We start from the raw sequence: 27,505 nt of genomic DNA, 5'->3' as shown, positions 1-27,505 counted from the left end.
TGGGAGACAACTGCAGAGAAATTGTAAATTATGAACTGAAAGGATGATCAATCTCAGCCAGAGATTCTTTCTGCCAGGATACCCTCATTTTATTTTATTTTGTTTTATTGCTTGTTTTTGCTAGTTGCTAGTTATTGCTTGGAAAAATATTCTGGAAGAGGATTTTGCAGGGAAAAATTGATAAATATTGAAATAGTTACCGAGACCTCCATTCCGTCTCCATATGATGTTAACAGTATGTACTTGCTAAAGTCTTATGTAATTTTTCCTGAAAAGCAGAAATTAAGCCTTACGCCAGAACAGAAAAAGAAATGTTTAAAACCCATGCACCCGGGTTCAGTCATGGGAATACCATTTGTTCCCTCCAAGACCAAGTAGTGATTCTGAATGTCCCATTGATGTCCCATAATTCTTTCTTAACTTTCCACCAATCTTTTCCTTAGGAATGAACTGGGAATGGGAGAGGATGTAGTGTAGCATTTGAAAGCAACATGAAACTCTACCTGTCTTCACTGAGTCTTAAAGTGCTAAACCTTTAACACTTTCAGCAAAACAATGGATTACAGACAGTGCTCGACTTACAACAATTCGTTTAGTGACTGTTCAAAGGTACAACAGCACTGAAAATAAGTGAGTTATGTCCATTTTTCACACTTATGACCATTGCAGCATCCCCATGGACATGTGATCAAAATTCAGATGCTGGCGACTGGCTGATATTTATGACGGTTGCTTTGTCCAGGATGTCATGTGATTCCCCTTTTGTGACCTTCTAACAAGCAAAATCAATGGAGAAGCCAGGTTTATTTAACAACCGTGCCACTAATTTAACAGCTGCAGTGATTCACTTAACAACTGTAGCAGGAAAAGCCATAAAATGGGGTAAAATTCATTCAAAGTCTCACTTAGCAACAAAAATTTGGGGCTCCATAGTGGCCATAAATTGAGGACTACCTGTATAGATGTCAAAATACGTAAAGCACAGCAAGGTCAGCACATATGGATATGTGTGAAAATGTGTGTGTATTCTGGGGAAGAGACAATGTTTTGGAGGGAAAAAAACCATCCAGGATTACAGGTTTGTTTTTTTTTAAGTGTGAAAAAATACTTTATTGGCCAAGTATGATTAGACACACAATAATTTGTGTCTGGTGCAGAAGCTCTTGGTGTACATGCAAAATAATGAAATAATAATAATAATAATGATGATGATGATGATGATGATGAAGAAGAAGAAGAAGATCTTGTGGGACTTTCGAATACAGACAGATCGTCACTTGGAACACAACACGCCAGATATCACAGTTGTCGAAAACCGAAACGTACAATTTATTGACATTGCGGTACCAGGAGATGCCAGAGTCGAAGAAAAAGAACTAGAAAAAAATCACGAAATATCGCGATCTGGCCATAGAAACTACACGGCTATGTATGAAACATGTAACAGTGATACCCATTGTCATCGGGGCACTTGATATCATGTCCAAGAAATTTATAAGATACATCAAAAAATTGCAGCTTCCTACAATAACACCAGCGGAACTGCAAAAAACTGCGCTACTCGGAACATCGTACATCTTAAGAAGGTACTTGGTTGATACCTAGGACCCTGGCAGCAACCGGTATCAACCATTAGCACCAGTCAATGGTATTTGTGATGCGTTTTTGAATGTTCAGTTGACTGAGTTTCATGTTTAATGAATAAAGTAAAAATAAATAATAATAATAATAATAATAATAATAATAATAATAATAATAATAATAATAATATCAAAGTAATAAAAATCATAATAACAATGCCAAGAAGAGAAGGTAGTGTAACGATGAGAAGGATAAAAGTAATACAGCCATACTACATGGGTAAGTATGCTTAGACAAAAGACAGTACCATCTTATCAGAATTACAGAGAGAGGAAGACGGAAGGAGAGACTTTAAAAAAAAGAAAAAACAGAAAAGGAAAACCAAGCAGTCAACCTCCTATGTCCTTTCCTGGAGTTCAGCTGGAGACTTTATTTATTTATTTATTTGTTTGTTTGTTCCAAGGCAAGTGGGTTGGCTGCCAAGCCTATTTACAAAAGTTCAGCTGGAGGGTCGTGGGAATTCAGCTTTGCACGCAGCTGACGGTTTTATGCTCCTTTCGTTCCTTTCATGGGGGAACCTTCTCCTGTTGTTCCTCCCCCTCCCTGCCTTGTGTGGTGTGTGCCTGAGGTGGGAGGAGAGGAAGGAGGAGGAGAAATGGGCTGGCGAGGGCCTCATGGCACGGGAGGGGGGGAGGGAGAAGTAGGGAAAGTTCTCCCTGTCATTTGTTAACTCGCACAGTAGCCACATGACAATAGATGGCCAGACAACAACAATCTACCCGGAGTCTCAATATTTGAGTCAGACAAGACAGAAAGCATGGTGCTTGCAATGAAGTCACGGTTAGAGAATGCTTCAGGTGTTCAGGTACCTGCCTGCTACTTGGGAGTCACCTCCCTTCTTTTTACAAAGGTTTCCTATGCTCTTTGGAAAGGGCTGAACTGAACTTTCCCGTGGGCTAAAACCAATACTGTTTCATTTGCTTGCTCTAGCTACAGCAATCTTCACCACTGCTAAGTTGTGCTAAGACTACAACTCCCAGAATACTTAGATAATTATAGCCTTTAGATTGGAAGTCGCCTTCCCAAAGATCTATGTTAAAATAGGTTGTTTCTCTGGAATTTTCAATTGGCATGTATATCTTTCTGTGTTCCTCTTACACACCCTGTCTGTATTAACAATTGTTAACTTCCCCATCTTGGAACTCTCCATCTTTTGAAATTTTATAATTATGTTTTATATTTTAAAAAAAAAACCAATATGAAATTATTGTTTTAATGCTTAATTGTATTTATTAAATTGTACACTTCCTGGAGGCCATCTCTGAGGGAGATGGGTAGTTAAGAAGTATGAAAAATAAATAAATAAATAAATAAATAAATAAATAAATAAATAAATAAATAAATTTATTTATTTATTTATTTATTTATTTATTTATTTATTTATTTATTTATTTATTTATTTATTATATTTCTATACCGCCTTTCTCCCGTAGGACTCAAGGCGGTGTACAGTCAAGAAAAATATAGACACACAAACATCATAAAATTGCTAATTAAAATTGTTACTTAGTTTGGTCAATTAAATAAAACCCAGAATTAGATAACATTTAAAAAATCATTTGCATGTTTGTATGTTTAGCCCTGCCTGTTGGAACATCAGGGTCTTGAGGGCACGGCGGAAAGCACGGAGATCAGGGATATTCCGTATCTCCGGGGGCAGTTCATTCCAAAGGGTTGGAGCCCCCACAGAGAAGGCCCTCCCCCTGGGAGTCACCAGTCGACATAATTTGACTGACGGTACCCTGAGTAGTCCCTCCCTGTGAGAACGAACTGGTCGGTGGGAGGCTATTGGTGGCAAAAGACGGTCTCGTAGGTACCCAGGTCCTAAGCCATGGAGCGCTTTAAAGGTGATAACTAACACCTTGAATCACACCCGGAAGACCACCAGGAGCCAGTGCAGCTCGCGTAGGAGAGGTGTTACATGGGCGTAATGAGCTGCGCCCATAATCACCCGCGCGGCTACGTTCTGGACCAGTTGGAGCCTCCGGGTGCTTTTCAAGGGGAGCCCCATGTAGAGAGCATTACAGTAGTCCATACGGGAGGTAACTAGGGCATGAGTGACCGTGTGCAAGGCGTCCCGATCCAGAAAGGGACGCAACTGGTGGATCAGGCGAACCTGATAAAAGGCACCCCTGGCCACGGCCGTCAAATGATCTTCTAAAGATAACCGTGAATCCAGGAGGACACCCAAGTTGCGGGCCCTCTCTGTGGGGAGCAAGATCTCATCCCCTATTGTCAGTGATGGTACCAGCTGACTATACCGGGACGCCGGAAGCCACAGCCACTCGGTCTTGGAGGGGTTGAGTCTGAGCTTGTTTCTCCCCATCCAGATCCGCACGGCCTCCAGGCAACGGGACATCACAGCAAGGGCATCATTGGGGTGGTCTGGGGTGGAGATGTATAGCTGTGTGTCATCAGCATACTGATGAACACTCACCCAAAAACCACGGATGATCTCACCTAGCGGTTTTACATAAATGTTGAACAGAAGGGGTGAGAGGACTGACCCTTGCGGCACCCCACAAATAAGGTGCCTCGAGGTCGACCTCTGCCCCCCTGCCAACACAAACTGCGAACGGTCAGAGAGGAAGGAGGAGAACCACCGAAGAACGGTGCCCCCTATTCCTAACCCCTCCAGCCGGTGCAGTAAGATACCATGGTCAATGGTATCAAAAGCCGCTGAGAGATCTAATAGGACCAGGATAGAGGAGCAACCTCTGTCCCGAGCCCTCCAGAGATCATCCACCAATGCGACCAATGCCGTTTCTGTGCTGTATCGTGACCTGAAGCCCGACTGGAACGGATAAATAAATAAATAAATAAACAAACAAACAGATAGATATAGACAGATAGATAAATAGATAGATGATAGATGATAGCTAGCTAGCTAGCTATAGATAGATAAATGATAGACAGATGATAGCTAATGCTACCTTTCCTTAAATGCAGGGATGAAATCCAGCAGGTTCTGACAGGTTCTGGAGAACTAGTAGCAGAAATTTTGAGCAGTTTGGAGAACCAGCAAATACTACCTCCGGCTGGCCGCAGAGTGGGGAGGGATTGGAGATTTTGCAATATCCTTCCCCTGGAGTGGGGTGGGAATTGAGATTTTTGCAATATCCTTCCTCTGCCAAGTCCACCAAGTCACTCCCACCAAGCCACATCACGCCCACCAAGCCATGCCCACAGAACCGGTATTTTTTTTAAAAAATGGATTTCACCACTGCTTAAATGTCATTTAAATTCTATGTGACTTTAAAAACCAGGTTAACATTCTATTGATCAGAAAACAGAGTTTTTGTTCAACATTCCTGACGTGTATTTGGCAGTCTGGAATTTGCATATGGTAATACTCTTCATGCATATTTGCACAAGGGCCTGACATGGTCATCATGTACTAAGACACACAAAGTGCTAAAGAGTCCATTGCAGTTGAGATACCTTCAGAGATTTCTACCTGAAAGAAACATTATCACCTGTAGAGCTCAATAGTTGGAGCATCTGGATTATTAATTCTACCCTCAGCTATGGAAGCTGATTGGGTGACAATAGATTCGTCATCATCTCTCAGCCCAACCTTCATCCCTGGATGCAAGAGTGCTACATAAAAACACTCAATGCTAATCAATTGAAGCATGCAACCTTCTTCAATCTGTATGCTGATGGTGACACTTACAAGGCCAATAACATGCATAAGTAAAGCATAATTAGAGCCTTTAGTATAAATATACATTTCCTTGGATGAAACTGGAAGTTATTCATTTCATTTCACATTAGCAGTCAACCAACACCTGTAAAATGTCTGAATAATGTTATCAACTCTCCTATCAGTAAGTATTAGTTGTGATCCACTTTGAATTATTATTTCTATTTTGATGACCAGTTTGATCCAGTTTAAAGATTCAAGTGGATTCAGAAAATTTTATTGGTTCAATATTTCAGTTCAAACCATCCAATGAAATAGATTTGGGTTTTGGCATTACTAATGTAAAAGTTGCAGGATCTATTTAGTTGCTGAATCTGTTGCGATATTTTCTGGACCAGACTCAATAAATTATTAAAGAATTAAGAGTTCAAATATAACTCCTTTTATTTACACAAAGGCATTCTATATTCGCTGAATATTCATAGATAGAAGCAGGGAGCCTGTGGAGAGGAGCTCCTTATATACATAGAGGGTGGAGTCATGAAGATGGGTTATGAGTCATGAATACATTAGGGACCATAGAATAAGTTAACTCTTGATGTTCTTATATACACTATTTACACATTAGAGAATAAGGCATTTACATCTAACAAATCCCCCTCTAAATGCCGATTATTTATACGATATCAATTACATTCAGATTCAGGACAATACAATACATGCAATTTAGAAGTTAAATATTTATGTTGTTTGGATGGTAAAGGCTTTGTTAAAATATCAGCTATCTGTTCAGAAGTATCACAATGTACAGCTTTTATAAAACCGTCTTGGGATAATTGTCTTACATGTTTAAACTTAATATCTATATGTCTGGACCTTTGTCCAATAGCATCAGATCTGGAGATTTCAATAGCTGCTTTGTTATCCTCATTTATGATAAAAGGTAAAATAGGTTTCTTCCAAACTTCTGAAATTAAGTCATTAAACCACACAAGGTTATTAGCAGATTTGGATAAACAGACATATTCCGCTTCTGTAGTTGAAGTAGATACCAGTTCTTGTTTGCCGGTATACCAATAAATTGGACAATCATTTAAAAAGAAAATATAACCTGATGTACTTTTTCTGCAAGATGTGTCTCCTGCCCAATCCGCATCTGCATAACATATGAGTTTTGGTTCCTTGTTATCATTTGGTTCTAACATAAGGCAAAAATCTAAAGTGCCTTTCAGGTATTTCAAAATCCTTTTGACAGCTTCCCAATGATACATTGTTGGTTTACTGACATATCTGGACAGTAAATTAAGTGGTAAAGCTATATCTGGCCTAGTCCAATTAGATATGTAAAGAAGTGAACCTATGATTGATCTATAAAATGTGTTGTCCTTAAATTCAGGAGATGATTCATCAGTATTTCTGAGGAAGTCAGTCTGCATGGGAGTATCACATGTCTTAGCATTATTTAAATTACATTTGTTTAGAAGTTCTACAATTTTATCTTTTTGAGTAAGTTGGAAACCCTTTTTTGTTTTGCTGATCTGTACACCAAGATATTTATTTACCTTACCCAAAGACTTTAGGGAAAAGTGTTCATTCAACTTGTTCACAAAGATTTCTCTACTTTCTTTGTGTTTTCCAATATATAAAATATCGTCTACATAAATCAATACAAATTCTATACAGTCATTATCCCTTTTGACAAAAAAACAATTATCAGCAGATGTGGCGCTAAAACCCATAGTCTTGAGCACCTTTACCAAACAATCATACCATCTTTTACCGGATTGTTTCAATCCATATAAGCTTTTGTTTAACAACCAAGTTTCATTTTTATTTGTGTATTGGCTGTGAGGGGCCCTTACATAGATTTCTTTATCTAACTCTGCATGTAGGTATGCAGTTTGTATATCATATTGAAATACATCAAGGTTAAGTGCTGATGCTACCACCAAAGCTGTTTTGACACTCTCTGTCCTCACAGTAGGAGAATATGTGTCTGTATAGTCCTCTGGGTATTTTTGTGCGTAGCCTTGGGCAACTAATCTAGCTTTGTACAGATTATTGCCTCCTTCCAAATTTTTAATTTTATATATCCACCTAGTACCAATAACAGTTTTGTCTTTAGGTGCGATTGTGGGAGTGAATACATTTAATCCTTTTAAACTTTCCATTTCCTTTTTCATGGCTAGTTCCCATTTCTCTTTTTCTTCACGAGGAAGTTTTAGTACTTCTTCGTATGTATTGGGTGTTATTGGTTCATTATTTACATTCATTACGTAATCTTTATATTTGTCTGGCATTTTGTTCCTGTTGTTCCTAATTGTTCTTTCTGGTTTGCTATTGTTGTCATGCATGTATCTTGCTTCCTTTTTTGTTAGTGTATCAGTTTTTATTTTGTATTGGCTATTTGTCCAGGTTTTGGTCTTATTTTCATGTTTATTTGTACTTTGTTTATCTACAGTTCCTTCCTTGTGATATTTTGTTTCTATGTGTTGATTAGGAAATATTTCATTTAAATGTAATTTAGACCAGTTGGCCTGTTCATGGAACACGGCTGTTCTGGAAACTATAAATTTATTATTGCCATCAATGAATCTATATCCTTTTGTACCAGTTTCGTATCCCATGAATCTAAGTCTCCTGGATACATTTTCTCCCTTTCTTCTTAATTGTTTGGGTATGTGTACGTCTGCAGTGACCCCAAAAATATGCATATGTGCTAATTTTGGTTTTCTATTATACATTACTTCGTATGGTGTTTTATTTATAATACTGGACCAGGTTCTATTTTGTGTATAATTTGAATAGTGTAATGCCTCTGACCAAAATTGTTTACTTAAGCCAGCATCCTCTAATGTACATCTAATCATAGTTTGTAGTGTGGAATTTTTCCTTTCTGCAATTCCGTTCTGGAATGCAGAAAATGGACTGGAAGTGTAATGTAGCATTCCTCTATCCTTTAGCCATTGAGAGAATTCTCTAGACATAAATTCACATCCTCTATCTGTCATAATTTGCTTTATTCTAATATTATGCTGTGTTTCTATGCGCTTATAAAATTCCTTAAATTTTTGAAAAGTCTCATCTTTATGTTTCAATGTGTAAACAAAACCATAACGACTATAATCATCCACTATTGTTAGAAAATAACGTTTCCTATATGTGATTGATGGAGTAAGTGGTCCTACTAGGTCCATGTGTACTAAATCAAAAATTTTGTTAGTTGATCTGGCAGATTTTTTTGGTCTAGGGCTAGTTTTTAGTTTTGTAGACTTACATACTGAGCATTCCAAATAATTTTCACAATTTTTTATTTTGACACCTTCTGCGTGTTCAGTCATTTTTTGTACTACAGGAAAACTGGCATGGCCTAACTTCCTATGTAAGATGTGAGCACACTCATCATGGATTGGTTTACCTATCTTTGGTTTCTTTATGTTGGGTACGTCATTCTGATCATGTGGTATCATACAATCATCATTGTCACTATTGCTAACATTTTCATCATCTATTTCCATACATTCTTTAACATTTGAGTCAATATTATGTAACCATTCTTCTTTTGTTATGAGGTAGGGCAAGCCCCCTTTAATTATCACAGTGCCTATTTTATTTTTGTTTTTCTCTAGGAATGCTTCTCCCTTTGAGAAAGTTATATTGATATCAGAGTCTTTACTTAGTTTTATGGCACTTAATATGTTATGAGGTATTTCGGGTATTAACAATACCCCCTCTATTTTTCCTAAACCAGATAAAATCACATTTCCTCTGCCTAGTACTTGAACCTTTTCTTGATTGGCTACTTTTATTACAAATTTATCTTCTGTAAAAGAAGACAGTATATCTTTATTGTTAGTGGTATGATTTGTAGCTCCAGAATCGATGAGCCAATTATTATTTTCATTTTGTTGGGATTTTGTATTGTCATGTTTATTTAATCCATTTAGTGAACCAGATTTTTTATCTCTTAAGTTTTCTCTGCCCCCTCTATTTTCTCTATAATTTGGTGGGCTTCTATATCTATGCCTTTCTATAGAAGACTGTCTATGATTGTGTTTGTTCATGTATTCTGGTCTGTGCCTTTCTTTTGAGAATCTGGGACAATCTCTTCTGTTATGTTCTTTGGACCCACAATCATGGCATCTATATGTTTCATTATATTTTTCTTGGAAAGCTACTTTCCTAACAGGTCTAAGTTCTGAGTGATTGTTAGATCGATTTTTTCTCGAATTGTCTTCAGCTATCAATTTGTTGGATAAACTTTCTATTGACAAATATCCTAAGTTAATGGTATCAAGATGTGACATGAAATTATCCCATGATGGGTCAAGAGAGTTAATAATAACACTTTTCATTGTTTGGTCTGAAATAACTTCTCCCCTTAAATGCAGTTCAGCCCTTATTTTGTTTAAACATATTAAATGCTCACTTATAGAAACCCCTGGTTTTACTCTAGATGAAAAGAATTCCTTGGACATCCTTGTTGTAGTGGCTACACTGTCACTGTGGAATAAATTAAACATATATTGAACAATTTCTGAAACAGTCAGATTAGATTTGATGCTATAATACATTGCAGGAGATATGCTGGCTATTATTAGAAAAAAGGCTCTATGGTGTAATCTATCTATTTTTAAAGTCCAAGGTCTTCTTGGAGGATTAGTGATAAAAAATAATAAGTTCTCTTTCATGAAAATAACTTGAAGCTGCTGGTACCATTCTTGTAGATTAATACCATCAATTCTTAACTTTGGGAAGTCACTAGGCAAGTTTCCTGTGTTATTTTGACCATTACTTACAATCTGAGGCAGTTCGTGGTCTTGCAAGTGTAGAAATTCGCAGAATGGTGTAGGGATGTCAGCAACGAGTCTGTGTGGTTCCTTTACGAATTCAAATCTTCCCGGATTGTTTTCCTGACTTCGCGCATGCGCACTGCTCATTCTGCCCTTGACTCCGTCGTGGAAGGTTCTCTCCATTGCCGCTTGCTCGTTCGGCTCCTCTCCCGATGAGTCAGTCTCTGGCTCGGTTTTTGGTGTCCTGGTAACTGCGATCGTCCTTTTCTTTCTCTTTCTGGATATGTCGCTTGCTTCTGTTTTTGGAGTAGGAAGGAATCGGCAAGGTTCCCTGGGCTCTGGCGTCGTCGCTCTTGAAGTTGGGGTGGAGGCGTGCAGGTCTCGAGGCATCGATTTGCTCGCTTGCTTCTTCGGCGATTCCCTGGTGATTTTTAATTTTGGCCCAAATGCAGCGAAAAGCGTTTTCATTGCTGATTTTACTTGTACGTCTAATGGGTCTTCTTCATTCTCTGTTTCTGATTCTTCTGAAGTATGTGTTTTTTCTTTTTCATTTTCTATATCGAGTAGGGCTTTTCGCGCCAAATATTTCGAATCTAGCTTTCTGATTGGTTCAGTTTCGTTCATCTTGGGGGTCAGTTGGAACCAAGATGGCTGCCATTCAAAATTTCGCGCGGGATCGCTGCTCTCCCTCTTCGTTGTATTCTTTTCTGTAAGCATATCACTTGCTATTTTTAAGTCTTTTGATTTTTTAGTAGTGATGTGCTCCTCTCTCGCTGCTCCGTTGTTTCTTAGAACATTTTGGAGTTCCGCGACAAGATTCTCATCACTCTTTTGGCTCTTTAAGATTTTTAGTATTTCTGACCTGAGTTCGTTGTTTTCTATTTCGTCTTCTTCTTGTTCATCGTCTTCATTTGTTATTTCCTCATCTTCTGATGTATATTCTTCAGGTTCTCTCGAAATTGCGTTTGTGTATTCATTTATTATTTCTTGATCTTCTTCCATTTCTTTGCTGTATGCCCTGGTATTGGGTCTATTTCTTTTAGACATGTTTATGTTCTTATTGAGTCAATCCAACCATCCTCTGCTACCAGATTGTTGCGATATTTTCTGGACCAGACTCAATAAATTATTAAAGAATTAAGAGTTCAAATATAACTCCTTTTATTTACACAAAGGCATTCTATATTCGCTGAATATTCATAGATAGAAGCAGGGAGCCTGTGGAGAGGAGCTCCTTATATACATAGAGGGTGGAGTCATGAAGATGGGTTATGAGTCATGAATACATTAGGGACCATAGAATAAGTTAACTCTTGATGTTCTTATATACACTATTTACACATTAGAGAATAAGGCATTTACATCTAACAGAATCAATTTAAAGATACGCTATTTGACTATTCAGCTCAACTATTCAGAAAATCAAATTTGGAAGTTTGATTGAATGGTCTCGAATCAAACCTTTAAGCCCAAGCTTTGTACGGTACAATCCTAGTGCTCGTTATATGATTCAAAAGAGGGAAAAGTGCTATTTTCCTGTGAAACTAAATAGTCAAAAATAACTCAGGAGATGGTTCTTTGTACACCTGACCAAAAGCCTTTTCAGCAGTCATGGCTTAAACTGCTTTTGCATTTCAAATGCATGGCCTATATTCATTGGAATGCATATTCACGCAACCTTTCCATCCAGACATAAGCAATGATCAGAGATTAATATAAACAATGGAAGAAGAATAAAAGTTTATTTAAATTCAAATGTCCAGAATGTTTAAACTTCTCTATTATTTTTGACAGCATCTCTTTTTGCAGCTGACATATACTAACTTAGAAATCAGTTTAGTTGTTCCCTCTGCCTTAATTCTTTCCCCCAATGGTGTTACTGTATGATGGCTTGTCTCCTCTCATGATCTCAACAATGCAAAAGTGTGAGAACATTAATACTATTGGATTGCATTGTAAGGTCATCTATTAAAAATTAGATTCCTTATGAGATGCATACGGAACACTAACAATAGATTAACAGCAAACATTACTGCTTTTTCTTTTCATTAGTAGAAAGCCATCACATGTAACTGTAGTCATAGTTAGAACGAGTCATACCTTTTGCCGTATTTTGATGATTTTATGCTATTGCTCTTAGTTGAGAAGTTAAACGTATGGCAGTAAAAACTGCAAACTTCTGTTGCCATTGCACAGGATTTTTAAAAATCTCACCAGATAATGCATGACTAAGAAGGTGCTTCTTTTGCAGGGTGGCATATCAAACCATTTCATATTTGATCCTTCAAAAATTAACTGCTTGGTGGTGGACGCAATGTGAAGAACGATGAACAACTTGCCTAATTTACTGTCTTGTTACTTTAAAAAGTAGTTGCCCAAAAAGAAATAATCAAAGGATAGCTTTAACAGTTTTTGATTTTTATTTTATTTTTTTGAGCTTTTTACTAGGTTCTTTGTCTTGGAAGGACCCAAACCTCCTCTTTTTCAAAATTAAAACAGGGGCTCTAGATTTGGCTAATTTAGCCTCATGAATATAGCATAAAGTATAACATTCCCAAGAAAAAGGTCTTTCAAAAATTCTCCAGACCGAACTCCCAGCACAATGGGAGGTCAAGTTGTAAATTGTTCAGCAGGGTTTGTTTAACATAACCTTGATGGATCAGTGGCCACTACCGCTTGGAGCAGACTCCTATTTGCTCAGATGGATCTGAATGGAAGACAAGCGCTGTGCCCCATGGGCAGGGGAAGATACAAGCGTTTGGGCCATGTTCTTCCTTCCAACGGCACAGGGAAAGCAAGGGTGGCGCTTGGACCGCCTACCTCCAAAGCATCAAGTGAACCTGAAAGCCATTCAACATCTGGCAGCAGCTGGTCTGTGTTTGTTTTAGGCTTTCCACATGCAGCCACGACCACCCTGGCTGCGACAGCCAAAGATGTACAGGACTTCGATACGCATGGTTGGCGAGATGTGCTAACTCCGTGTGCCAGCCATTCCTTCAACAGGGAGGAAGGCAAGGAGCAGGGGGAAAAGGGGGCCCAGAGCTGAAGGGGATTTTATTATTTTTTATTTTTATTTTTTGCTTATGTTGCCAAGCAGAGATGGGTGTTCTGTTGCACGCATTTGATCTCCTGCTATCATTAGGGTTGTGATGGTTTGTCACTCCTTTCTCTGGACTTGGCCAGGAAAGCAGCAGATTGGAACATTCCTGCTTGTATGATGATGTGGGGGGGGGGGGCATTTATAAATCTTGGCTTAGAGAATAAGAACACATAACTAGAATAAGTAACAGATGCTTTGCTTCTTGAATGGATCTAAGATCAAAATAGATAATAGGTAAAAACTATTCTTCATTGATACTGGTGAATTTTTTGTCCAATACAGTGTTCCAATTATATTGTAGTCCAAAGAAAACAATGAAACTAGAAATCTGTAGATAAGTGTGGACTTATCTAAGCAGCCTTCAGATCCTCTAAGTCAGGCCTGTCAAACTGGTGGCCTGTGGACCAGATATGTCATGTCACCCATCCCGACTCTGCAAAGGCAAAAACATCGCGATACGTCATGATACGGCCCGTGATGTGACCGAGTTTGACACCCTGACACCTTAAGTGCTCTAACTTAACGAAGATTTTTGTTCCATCTAAAATGATCTTGGAAAGATTCCTTTTCAGAAAGATGGCATAGAAATGTCTCAGATAAGCATGCAGTACTGAAAGTCCTTGCTTAATGACCACAATTGGAACCAGCAAATCCATTGCTAAGTGACACATCACATGTGTCAAATGGATTTATGACTTCATTTCCACTGCAGTTGTAAAATGAGACATCATGTGACCACAGCTTGTGATTTTATTGCCGGCTTCTGCATTGACTAAGCTTGTTGGAAGCTAGTTGTGAAGTGTGCAAATTCTGATCACAAACCGACAATGGACATAAACACCTGTCAGTTGCAAGGTGCCCAAATGTTGATCATGGGGCCGATGATGGGACCAATGATGGTGCGATGGCCATAAGTATGAGAACTGGTCGTAAGGTTACTTTTTCAGCACCTTCCTAACATTTCCAAGCATGAAAGTCATTAAGCAAGGACTACCTGTAATTCAAAATTTAAGCAAGGATTCTTAGGGAGTTTGCCATATCCAGATCAGAATTTGCTATCTTTAAAACAGGAACAATAGTTACAAGCCTTAGCAGGTGGTTTTATGGTTGAATAAGGGAATTGAAAATGACTGTACAGTAATCCTTGACCTATGATCACAATTGATCCCAAAATTTCTGTTGCTAATTAAGAGAGTTCTTAAGTGAGTTTTGCCCCATTTTATGATCTTTATTGCCACAGTTGTTAAATGAATAACTGCAGTTGTTAAGTTAGTAACACAGTTATTAAGTGAATCTGGCTTCCCCATTGACTTTGCTGCTTAGAAGTCCAAAGGTGGATGACATGACCCCGAGGCCAGTGGTGAAATTCAATTTTTTTTACTACTGGTTCTCTGGCCGTAGCTTGGTGGGTGTGGTGTGGCTTGGTGGGCGTGGCAAGGGAAGGCTACTGCAAAATCTCCATTCCCACCCCACTCCTGGGTGGGGGGAGGATATTGCAAAATCTCCATTCTCACTCCATTCTGGGGCCATTTGCTATTTGCTGGTTCTCCAAACTGCTCAAAATTTCCGCTACCTGAACCTGCTGGATTTCACCTCTGCCTGAGGCCCTGGAAACCATAATAAATATATGCCAGTTGCCAAGTGCCCAAATTTTGATTAGGTGACCGTGGGGATGCTGCAATGGTTGTACATATAAAAAATGGTCATGTCCCGTTTTTCAGAACCGTTGTAATTTTGAACGGTCACTAAGTGAGTAGTTATACGTTGAGGACTAGCTGTAATTAATTAAGATACTATATTCCAACATAAGAAATGTAAAGACTATAAACAGACAGACAGACAGACAGACAGATATACCAGTGCATGTATGTATGTATGTATGTATGTATGTATGTATGTATAGATAGATAGATAGATAGATAGATAGATAGATAGATAGTATCTATCTATCTATCTATCTATCTATCTATCTATCTATCTATCTATCTATCTATCTTTCATCTATCTATCTATCTATCTATCTATCTATCTATCTATCCTGGTATATGGATATGGATATGGATATGGATATGGATATGGATATGGATATGGATATGGATATGGATATGGATATGGATATGGATATGGATATGGATTAGAGAGCAAACAAAAAAAAATACAATATCATCAAGAAAATAAAAGAATCAAAATGGAAATGGGCTGATCACATAGAAGGATCAATGGCAGGTGGACCAAGGCAGTCATAGAATGGATCCCGCTTGATAAAAAGCATCCATGAAAGAGACCTAAAATAAGATGGATCAATGACATCAGCAAGTATTATGGGCCCAATTGGCAAAAGAAAGTTCAGAACCATATTAATTGGAAACATGCAAAAGAAGCCTTCATCCTCCAGTGGATAGACAATGGTTGAAAGGATGATGATGATGATGATGACAATGATGATAACTATATACAGTATGTATATATTGTGTTAATACTCTTAGTTGTAGTTTGAAAGGTGTAAGGAATTGTTTGGTAAAGAAGTCCTGTAATACATTCAACAAAAAAAATGGGAAAATTGTTGTTTCTATTTGTTTTGAGAAATGAGTCAATGAACAATAAGACAGAATTCTAATGCTGCAGTCCTATCTACATTACTCAGAAGTAACCCTTGTTGAGTTCAATGAAGTTTCCTCTTAGGAAAGTGTGAATAAACCTTGCAATGAATTTGCATTGGTGTGATTGGAGCACCCTCTTGTGGAATAAATTTCTTTTCCAAAAGGAATGGAAATTCTATTCATTATTTATGGAACATTACTCTCCTGTCTATCCTTAAAACGCTCCACAATTAAGGGATTTTCATTTTCAATTAATATGATATTGGGGCAACATTTTCCTCCATTTTTAATGTACATAGATTTAAAAGGCAAATTTTTTGAAGGTTGCTTTTCCTGAAATGTGTATTACCCAAAAGCTAATAATAACGTAAACTTTTCATCTATTTTCATCTACTGCGTCTCTTTTTCAGATTTATATTTACCTTTTCTCCAGGAGCAAAAGCAGCCTACCTTAAATTTCTTCTCCAGTTTTCTCTGCAAAACCAATCCTGTGAGGTAGGTTGAGCTGAAAGACAGGATCCTGCCCCAAGTGACCCACTGAGCTTGCATACCTGAAGATAGACTTTAAATCTGGTCTTAGTGCATTAGCATTAGTGCATTAGCCTTACCACAAAATTTTTGTGTCATCTGCATGGTGACCAGTTCTTTCAGCAATAGTAAAACAGGCAGCATTAAAAGGCATGGACTACTTTGAATTCTCCTATCCCAGAGATAATTACAGTGGTCAAATAGGATATTTTGATATCTAACCTATTAGCAAGTCTAATGATAAAGCATTTAGTCAGACCAAATAAAACTTCAACATTGCATTGTTACTGAAATTTGGGAGACGTACAGAAAGCCATTGTTAGAATCCTTCCTGTGAACAACTGGAAATTTGCCATCTGTCTCTCTGTTGGCACATTGTTTAGGACATTATTTTAAAGTATTTATCCTAGCCTGATGCAAAAAAACAAAACAAAACAAAACAAAACAAGACACAAATTGAACTTTCAGTAACTTTTCAAGTTGAGTTAAATTTGTTGTCAATCAGTAATGTCCCTAGGCCAGATGCCTAATCTTTAATCAGAAATTTTAAAATATAAAACCAGTTTGTAACCTGTCCCATGAACAATTCTGATCCCAGTCCTAGTGTGTATGGTGAAAAAATACTATGAAGAACTTGGCAAAAACCTCAATGTCCCGTATGGTTATGGTCCCAAAGGAGCATATTTGTTTTGTATAAAAGAGTTGAAAGTTTAAGAACCAAAACTTTGTACAGTAGAACCTCTGGTCGTGACCATAATTCATTCCATAACTTTGGTTGCAACCCGATTTGGTTGTGACCTGAACCTAATTTTGGAAATTTGGCACTTACAAAAAAAAATGGCACGGAATGGGAAATCGGCCTCGGGGGGTGGGAGGTATTGTGAATTTTTTGGTCAGAACCTATTTGGTCATGGTCCGAAGTGTTTGTGACCAGAGATTCTACTGTATCTCCTTTGACACCCGAAGTGGTAAAAGAGGAAGTAAAAAAGAAGAATTGGAATAAAATGAAAACTGCTTCTATTGATCTACTAAACACATTTGGTTTGCAAAGTGTTCATTTGTTTAAATGAAAAAGATTCTCTATGTATATCATGTACTGTATATCTATATATCTACATCCATCTATATTCGAGGTGCTGGTTGTCACCTTCATGGCTTGGGATCAGGTTATCTGAGGGACTGTCTCTTGCCGGTCACATCTACCCAACTGAGTTTTATTTCTCATTGGTGCTAGCATTCCTCACTCATTCTTCATCCAGGTCAGAGAGCAAAATTTGTGGAGATATTTGTAATATGAGTCACTTTGCAGAATCAGTTATGTCAGTAAAATCTTGTGCGATTTTACTTCGTTGATGTAGGAACTGTTGGATGCTTTCTTTTTTGCTCTCTCTCTCTCTCCTTTTAGCTATTTTTTAAATGGTGGTTACTTATCATCAAATGTAGTAAGAGAAAACTATAATGACTTTTTTTTTGTTAGAATTTATCATACAAAAGGTTGATTAATTGATTGATTATGTGCCATCAAATCATTTTCAACTGGTAGTGATCACATAGATTTTGTCCATGATAATCTATCCCTAAAATGTTCTTACAACTTTTCCATTGACAGACTTGTTGCTACTGTAACTGAGGGCACTCCCCTTGCTGCTGGTCATCTTTACCTTCTCCTTCCTTCCATTTTTCCCAATTTGTTGTTGTTGTTGTTTTAATGAACCTGTAATCCCTTTCATCGGGGTGGAGTCAGCACGACTGAATGGAGCTGAGCGTTTACTGGCTGGATGCCTTTCCTGATGCCTATATGGAGTTCACAGTAGATACTTTCTCTTTGCACCCTGCAAGAGAAACATCTGTGGCTGCCTAGGATTGAACGCTTAACTTCCTGAATGTGAAGAGTGTGTCTTCACTGCTAGACCACCATGCCACACCTCCCAAATTAATCATAATCATAATCATAAGTTTATTTGTCAAGCATATATAAGGTAACAGGTAAAAGTATAAACATAATTTGAATACATGAAAAGATAAGTAAAAAGGAATATTATGATAGGGACGGCAGGCATGTTGGTGCACTTATGCATGCCCCTTACAGACCTCTTAGGAATGGGGTGAGGCAGGGGTGGGTTCTAAATTTTTTTACTACCGGTTCTGTGGGCGTGGCTTATTTCGTGGGCATGGCTTGATGGTCATGTGACAATTCTTTAGGATTTAGCAGAGGTACTGGTCTACCAGGCTTTTAACTGCTTGCAGAGCTATACCAGTCTACTCATTTATTTTTGCAGGCACTGGTCTACTCATTTGTTTTTGCAGGCATTGGTCTACCCATTTATTTTTGCAGGCACTGGTCTACCCATTTATTTTTGCAGGCACTGGTCTACTCATTTGTTTTTGCAGGCATTGGTCTACTCATTTGTTTTTGGAGGCACCGTTCTACCAGCACACTGCCTTTTAACACTGATCAGCTGTAGGGGGGCCCTTTGAAGCCCCATGGCAAGAGTTTAAACAGGTTTTTTCCTTCTAGCCGATCAGCTGGGACTCAGGAGGCAGCAATAGATTGGGGGTAGAGCCAAATAAAAGGTAAGAATAACGCAGGGGGGCGGAGAGGCAGGGGGGGACAGAACCGGTTTGGTGATGTCATATCATCACTGCTACTGGCTTGGCAGAACCGTGCCGAACCGACAGGAACCCACCACTGGGGTGAGGTCAACAGTAGACAGTTTAAGGTTAAAGTTTTTGGGGTTTGGGGAAGAAACTACAGAGTCAGGTAGTGCATTCCAGGCATTGACCACTCTGTTACTGAAGTCATATTTTCTGCAATCAAGTTTGGAGTGGTGTACCTTGAGTTTGTATCTATTATTTGCTCGTGTATTGTTGTGGTTGAAGCTGAAGCTGAAATTATCTGTCTAAAGCAAGATAATGTGAGCTTGGTCATTCGTGCTTTGTGGGAGAACTCTGGGTTGCTTTGTTCGATGATCCATTAGTTCGTATTCTTGACTGTGCACAACATTCTCAGGAGTTTTCTCAAACATCAGAGCTTAAAGGCATTAATACTTTTCCTCTCCTGCTTCTTTAAAGCCCAACATGCAGAAGGTAGACCAAAATAAATTGTCATTTTACCACAAGATGGCAGCAAATCATTTTGTTTTTCATTATTTTAAACTTTTTCTTTCAATTTGCAGTGCCTATTATGAGAAGGTAGAATAATCTGAAGAGGAATTATTATTGATGACTTGCCCCCAATGATGTGTTTACTCAAGAGAATAATTTAATGTTCACACCAGCTGGGGAAGAAATGCATTTAATGTTATTATATCTCTATTTTGCATTGTAAGAAAAGCCTACAGAGGTCTTGCTTCATTTTAAGAAACCCATTTGGTTTAATCCCTTTCCACAATATTTCTTACAACATATGATAATTTGGCCTTGTCCTGGAAAATTTAAAGGACTCCAACTGAATTGTGCAGTTGGAACTCATCAGTACTTTTTATTGTTATTAATTTCCCCCCTTTTACTTGTACGCTACCTATTTTCAAAGTCTAAAGCAGAGTGGCCCAAAAATTAAGATGGTATCTCCAACTGTACATTCAAACGCCTATAACTTTTATTTCTGTGACATGTGTAGGAATGAGGAATGAGAGAGAGAGGGAGGGAGGGAGAGAGAGAGAAAGAGAGGGAGGGAGGAGGAGGAGGATGGATAGACAGAGGTATGGCATCCTAAAGGGAAGGCAAGTAATGAAATATCTGTCACAATGCAAATTTCATAATTTGTGTATTTGCTTTTGGGAGGCAAATTCCTAAGGACGGATTTTGTGCCATAATGTACTCTACAGGTAGTCCTCAACTGATGACCAGAATTAAGTCCCAAATTTCCATTGCCAAGCAAGACTGTTGTTAAATGAGTTTTGTCCCATTTTATGACCATTCTTGCCACAGTTGTTAACTGAATCACTCCAGGTATTCAGTTAGTAAGACAGTTGTTAAATGAATCTGGCTTCCCTATTGACTTTACTTGTCAGAAGGTCGCAATAGGGGATCATATAACTCTAGAACACTGCAGCCTTCATAAATATGAGCCAGTTGCCAAGCATCTGAATTCTGATCATGTGATCATGGGGATGCTGCAACAGTCATAAGTGTGGAACATGGTCATAAGTCATTTTTTCAGTGCTGTTGTAACTTTGAAAGGTCACTAAATGAATGGTTGCAAGTCAAGAACTACCTGTTTATGCATGTTAATTTTTCTCCATTGTGGCTAGTTATAGATCCCATTGGGCTTGCTTTCTCAAATTAAGGGAAAAACCCCATGCTTTCTGGAAGCTGTATAATTAGGTTAGGAAATCTATAGTTTGGCCCATCCAACCTCAGAACTGGCTTTTGTTATTTGTCATATAAGCCACTGACCAGCTACCCTTCATTTCTTAGGTGATCTTTGCTACATTTAAAATTTAAATTTAAATTTAAAACTCATAATTGCGTTTTAAATTCAGAGTTCTTCAATTTTTGGGTTTTTTAGTTAATTTTGGCCTTAAATGTAATACTTTTAATTATTTTTTTAAATTTAAATTGTGATATTTGTATTGTGTTTTTACCCAGCTGTACACCGCCCCGAGTCCTTCAGGAGAGGGACGGTATAGAAATAAAATTATCCTTATCCTTATCCTTACAGCTTTCAGAAATACTGTATTTAATCAGATTATAACACCCTGGTATGGTTGGCAGAACAATAACAGAATAACGGAGTTGGAAGGCACCTTGGAGGTCTTCTAGTCCAACCCCCGCTCAAGCAGGATACCCTATACCATTATAGACAGATAGTTGTCCAATTTCTTCTTAAAAACCTCCAGTGATGGAGCACTCACAACTTCTGGAGACAAGCCATTCCACTGATTCATCATTCTAATTGCCAGGAAATTTCTCCTTAGTTGTAGGATGGATCTTTCCTTGATTACTTTCCATCCAGTGGTGGGTTGCTACCGGTTCACCCAAGATCGGGTGAACTGGTAGCGGTGACAGCGGGAGGCTCTGCCCACTCACGTGTGCACCCACAAGTGAACCGGTAGTGACGGGTTTTCATTCCCCTGTTTCCATCCCTTGTTTTTTATTGCTGGGAATAAGCATAATACAGTCAATTTACTGGAAGGGATTCCACAGAGAATCTCTTGTTGCTACGGGTATAGCGTATTGGAAATGGGAAGAAATATTACTCTGAAAAACCTACCAGACTGACACTTTCCCATCAACTCCAGCCAGGTAGACTGGACAAAGTAGCATCATAATTTATGAATACAAAAATCCTGGAAAATGGGATGCCAAAGATAAAGAAAAGAAGCTAGGAAACCACCTCAGATTGCCTGCAAAATGGCTGAACAGATCAAACTCATAAGAGGAAGGATAGTTGTATGAGGTAGTTTCTCCATTCATGCCAGACGCAGAGCCAGAAAGGGGCAACATGTAACATGTCATGCAATTATTTCTTCCTGCTGTACATTCATGTTTGATGATATAATCTGTGTCAGAAAAGGGTCCCTTCAGATTCCTTTAATGGTAAAGAGTGCACCGTTTCAGAGTTTGTAGTCCATACCCATCAGCTGCTTCAACTAAGGAAGATTCTTTTATCTCAGTCACAGCCCACAATTGGAAATAAATTTGACAATCTTTTCTAAAAGCTAGCCTTAGCTTCTCTTTAATTCTTTCTCTGTGGTAATTAATATGGCGTTTGTATGCATGTTGGTATCTGTGTGTGAAAGTTTCACCCTCAAGCAACTATGAATCTCCTCCAGACAAAGTCAGATATGGTCACTTGAAAGAGTTGAGACGCTAAGCATCAATCATCTATAAATAAGCTTTCCTGAGCTCCTTCCAGTTAACTTGAACCCAGCTTGATCAGTATGTACTTCATGAGTCTTCCAAGGAGTTGGATTACCGACAAGCCTCACTTCTCCATTTCACTGGCATTTCTAAGCCGCCTTCTTTCTTATGATCTAACAAGGTATAATGAGAGTGTTGTATGACAAGGAGAAGATATAAATAAGAAGCCAAGGAGAACAGTTGTGCTAATTCATTTTGTGGTCACTTTGGAATATACACAGTATATAGTCTTCCTTCGGCCTCCTTGTCCTTGGCCAGCTCACTATATATATATATATATATATATATATATATATATATATATATATATATATTCATATAAATATACTTTCAGTTTAGCATGATATCTCTATCTCTATCTCTATCTCTATCTCTATCTCTATCTATCTATCTATCTATCTATCTATCTATCTATCATCTAAAATTTCTCACACTAAACTGAAAGTATGTATGTATATTCACACACACACCTCTGAACGTTTAGGAAGAATAACTTGATCCAAAATTATGTTACATTCAATTTTCCTACCTCAAATCTGCCTGCCAATGTATAAAATACCCTACTCCTAATTCAAATTTATTGTTTTCATTCTTAGTTGGATAATGTATTACTGCAGAGAAATGAAACTTGTCAGTCTGCATTGCACTCAATGGGTAAATTCATTCATTGCATAATATGCTTTCCTGCTCTCGTGAAAAAGAAAAGGGACAAAACTGCTTGTTCTGTCCAAGATTTTCTTCCCTTCCCCCAATTTGAAAGAAATTCAAGCACCTCCAGGATTACAGTGACTATAAAGTATACCACTCCATTGGTTAGTCCTGAGAGCTTTATTGGCATCTTCTAGCATACTGTCTGGCAGTACTTCTTCATGGAGCCTTGGTAATCAGTCTTGAGGTTGATTCTAGATAGTTTATCCATTATCCTAAATGCCATATTAGCTGCTGTCCTCTGTAATTGAAGGGATGTCAATGATCTTCCAGCTTCAAGTGTTGGCTACATCTCCAATTTTTCTGGATGCATGAGTCTTCATGAAACTGGGACATGATATGGAATTGGCCTGTCTCAAGCTGTGAGAGCAGCTTCCTCTTCACAATGTTGAAACATTGGATAACCAACTGTTTTTCAGTTAGTATGGTTTAGGTGTTCTGTCCATCCATAGTTTCCTCATAATTTCATATATCCCCTCTCATTAGGTCTTCTGTTGTAATAGCATTCTACCAATTCCAGGTTCTCTTGACTCGTCCACGTATGGTCTGTTCCAGTAGTTTAGATTAACCTGGTTCTCAACATCTGGTGCTGACCTTATAAATCCAGGTGATGACCTTAGCTAGCATGACTCTCTTAGTTCATGTCAGTTCCATATTGGAGGTAGGCAGGTGAAGCATTAGGGGGTTGAACCCTGCTCTCCCAGTTAAAGGGTGGTACTCTGACCTTCTGCTTCCCCTTCACAGTGTATAAATCCTTTTTAGGTGAATGTTAAATTCTAATTGATACTCACAATATATTGTCTTCCAAACAATTCCCTGTGCATTACAGATGATATCATTTTTTTTAGGGAGGAGGGGAAAAGTGATGAAACATATTATTGTGTTATTATTTATTATTATTTGTGTTTCAGAAATTTATGGCTTGTTGGGTATGCATGTGTGTATGTATGTATGTATGTATGTATGTATGTATGTATGTATGTATGTATATTATTCATATATACATATCTATCTATATATATTTCTGAAGTATGTAAATATTCCAAAAACTAAAGCATTTGAGTTTTATCAGTTTTTCAGATAATTTTGTACCTAATTGTTTTTTGTTCCCAGGTTTTGAGGTATTTAAAGAAAACACTTCTGTCCTTGAACCTGTCAACAGAATGTGAGTCACACATTCTTTCTTTCAAACATACCTTAACAAACTATTATAACTAAAATATTGTGATATTAAGAATAACCATCTGTTGCCCTTGTTAGGAAATCTCCACGCAATGTCCAGCCATAATTACAGCCAATGCTTTTATCTGTGCTGACTTCATTTTAGCCAATATTCTCATTCCATGGTTTTTCTTCTGCACTTCATATTTATTTTATTTATTTATCTTTATCTCACATTTATTATTTTTACAAACAATCCAAGAGGTAAACATATCCAACACATATTCTTTCTCTTATTTTCCCCACGACAACAACTGTGTAAGGTGAGTTGGGCTGAGAAAAAAGTAACTGGCCCAAAGCCACCCAGCTGACTTTCATGCCTAAGGCAGGACTAGAACTCACAGTCTCCTGGTTTCTAACCTGGTGCTTTAACTATTAAACCAAACTACCTTTACTTTACTCCATTTATAAAAGTTTTTGCAAGCTATATGAGAAAAGACAAGGGAAAAAAAAACAGCCATTAATATGAAGCTCTTTCTAAGTTGATCCTGCATTTAAAAGCATTTTGGCTGGCACCGGTCTAAAATATTTGGCTGCTTAGTAGTTTAGTAGTATAGTAGTTTATAATATTGTCATGATTTTTATTGTTCTTAATTTGAAAAAAAATGTTGTGGGGTTTGGGGAGGTTATTTTGCTGTATTGTTTTATGTTTTTTTTTTAAAAAAAATTGTACGTTGCTCAATTATGTATGTGAGATGGATGCCTATATCAATTTACCAAATAAATAAACATTGCTACCTCGCAATTTTATTTACAGAACCTGATTCAAGTGATACTTGACTCTTCTTTCAACATCGTGACATTGGCAGTAGGATAGTATACTTTGGCGGTTAAGAACGACACAATTGCATACAAAAGGAAGGACTCAAAGGAAGCTGCTGCCTGAGGTGAATCTTCCCTTTCCTTAAGAGTAATTATTTTATATTTTATTTTACTTATTTTTATGTCTTTATTTTTATCCCATTTTTATTATTGTTATAAATAACTCAAGGCAGTGAACATACCTAATATGTTCCTTCTCTTTTTTTTTCTCCCACCACCACAACAACAACCCTGTGAGGTGGGTTCGGCTGAGAGAGAGATTGACTGGCCCAAAGTCATCCAACTGTCTTTCATGCTTAAGGAAGGATTAGAATCAGTGGTGGGTTTCAAATTTTTTTACTACCGGTTCTGTTGGCGTGGCTTGGTGGGCGTGGCAGGGGAAGGATACTGTAAAATCTCCATTCCCTCCCCACTCCCTCCCCACTCCACTGTAAAATCTCCATTCCCTCCCCAATCCAGGTGAAGGTTACTGCAAAATCCCCATTTCCTCCCAATCAGCTGGGACTCGGGAGGCAGAGAATAGATTGGGGTGGAGCCAGTCAGAGGTGGTATTTACCGGTTCTCCAAACTACTCAAAATTTCTGCTACCGGTTCTCCAGAACTGGTCAGAACCTGCTGAAACCCACCTCTGATTAGAACTCACAATCTTTTGGTTTTTAGCCTCACCACTATAACAACCTGATTATTTATGTGCAGAAAGGATGAATATAATTGGCTAATATGATATCTAGCCATAAAAGGGGAATCCATGTGTATTTTTTTCTTTTAACTTTGGAGACTTCACTCCCTCCAAGTGTCCAAATAACAAAATTATCTATAAAAATTTGGGTCTTATAAATATTATATAGAAAAACTGAGAAATATGGCTGCTATTTTCCTCTTTGGCTATGGAAAGGAAACAACATTTGCTCTTGATTTTTAGAAGGGAAGAGCTGGCTGTGCTGAGCCTTCTTTTTTTTTTTTTTAATCTCCTTAGAGCCTTCTTTTATCATGATTCCTGAAAATGTAGGGCATGGTTTTATAACATTTTGAGATGGGAAACTGGTAAAGGCTGCACCTAAAATAGTTACACTGCAGCTAAAAGCAGTTAAAGTCTCAAAAAGCAGTCTTCCAATATTTAAGGGGCTGTCACAGAAAAGAGGGGGTCAACATATTCTCCAAAGCACCTGAGGGCATGGCAAGAAGTAATGGATGGACGTTTATCAAAGAGATAACCTAGAACTAAGAAGAAATTTCCTGTCAGTGAGAGCAATTAATCAGTGGAATGGCTTGCCTTCAGAAGTTGTGGGTGCTCCAACACTAGAGATTTTCAAGTAAAGATTGGATAGCAGCCATTTGTCTGAAAAGGTATAGGACCGTGATGGTGAACCTATGGCATGCGTGCCACAGGTGGCACGTGTAGCCACATCGGTGGGCATGCGAGCCAGCTGATTTTCGGGCCTTCTGGGCCCATTGGAAGTAGGGAAACAGCCTGTTTCCTGCCTCCGGAGAGCCTTGGGGATGATGGGGAAGGCCCATTTTTCCAGGCGCCAGAGCCTTTCTAGCCACAGAAAGTGTTTCCATCATTCTCATTAAAGGAACAATATGAGTCACCCAATGATTTGTGTGAATCACAGCTTACAGGGTGCTAATAATTTTGTTTTCCTTTTTGTTATGCTTTTGTGTAATAAACAGAAGAGATTAACAAATTTTAAAACATTCATCACTTTCTTTTAATTGCAGCATTCATTATAACTTGCCTAAATGAAGTCATCAGTTTTGTTACATTATTGATCTAACAATAAAGTGTTTTCCTCACCATCTTTGCTTCATGAGCTTATTAAACATATTGATGTATTGTAAAGCATGGGGAATCATTTCAATTTCTATCAGTACACTTAAGAAATGTGAGAAAGTGCATTGCAATCAATTTTTTAAATTTAGGATGCTGGATAAATATGAGATGAAATTTCCATGAAACAGTGGAAGAATGAATCTTACTAAAACATATAATGAACAGTTGCAGAAACTGGGTACATCTAGTCTAATGAAGAGAAGGACTAGAGATGATATGATAGCAGTCATCCTATATTTGAGAGGCTTTCACTATGAAGAAGGGGACAATCTATTCTCCAGAACAAGACAGGAAGTAACAGATGGAAACTGATGAAGAAGAGAACCAACCTAAGAGTAAGGAGAAATTTACTGGCAGTAAGAACAATTAATCAGTGGAATGATTTGCCTCCAGAAGTTGTGGATGCTCCACCACTGCATGATTTCAAGAAGAGATTGGGCAACCATTTGACCATAATGGTATAGGGCAAGGGTGTCAAGCTCGCGATGTCATATTGTCATCACATGATGTATCACAACCTTTCCCCCTTCGCTAAACTGGGGGTCGGTGGGGCCAGCACGTGACGCATCTAGCCTGTGGACCGCGAGTTTGACACCCCTGGTATAGGGTCTCCTGCTTGGGCAGGATTTGGTCTAGAACAGGGGTGTCAAACTGGATTTCTTTGAGGGCCAGATCAGCATTGTAATTCTCCTCTGTGGGCCAGCAGCCAAAGGAGTGGGGTGGTGGGTGAGGGGGGCGGTAGTGGGG

General features: G+C 38.2%; 1 long non-coding RNA gene across 2 annotated transcripts; it reads left to right on the top strand.

Annotated features, from left to right (window-relative positions):
• The first annotated feature begins 2,332 nt into the window (after positions 1-2,332).
• Positions 2,333-26,724, top strand: LOC117663132 (uncharacterized). Of its 2 annotated transcripts, XR_004590620.3 has the most exons (5): positions 2,333-2,446; positions 16,191-16,275; positions 23,995-24,046; positions 24,860-24,989; positions 26,647-26,724. It is a non-coding gene; the product is annotated as an uncharacterized LOC117663132 (long non-coding RNA). The 2 variants fall into 2 exon arrangements; XR_015731931.1 differs by having other exon boundaries at positions 24,860-26,724.
• The last annotated feature ends 781 nt before the right edge of the window (positions 26,725-27,505 follow it).

Source organism: Pantherophis guttatus, chromosome 2, assembly GCF_059756535.1.
Source record: "Pantherophis guttatus breed Tessera chromosome 2, ASM5975653v1, whole genome shotgun sequence".
Classification (NCBI taxonomy): domain Eukaryota; kingdom Metazoa; phylum Chordata; class Lepidosauria; order Squamata; family Colubridae; genus Pantherophis; species Pantherophis guttatus.
Note: the sequence above shows the minus strand (reverse complement) of the source record. Positions and strands in the feature narration are given on the sequence as shown.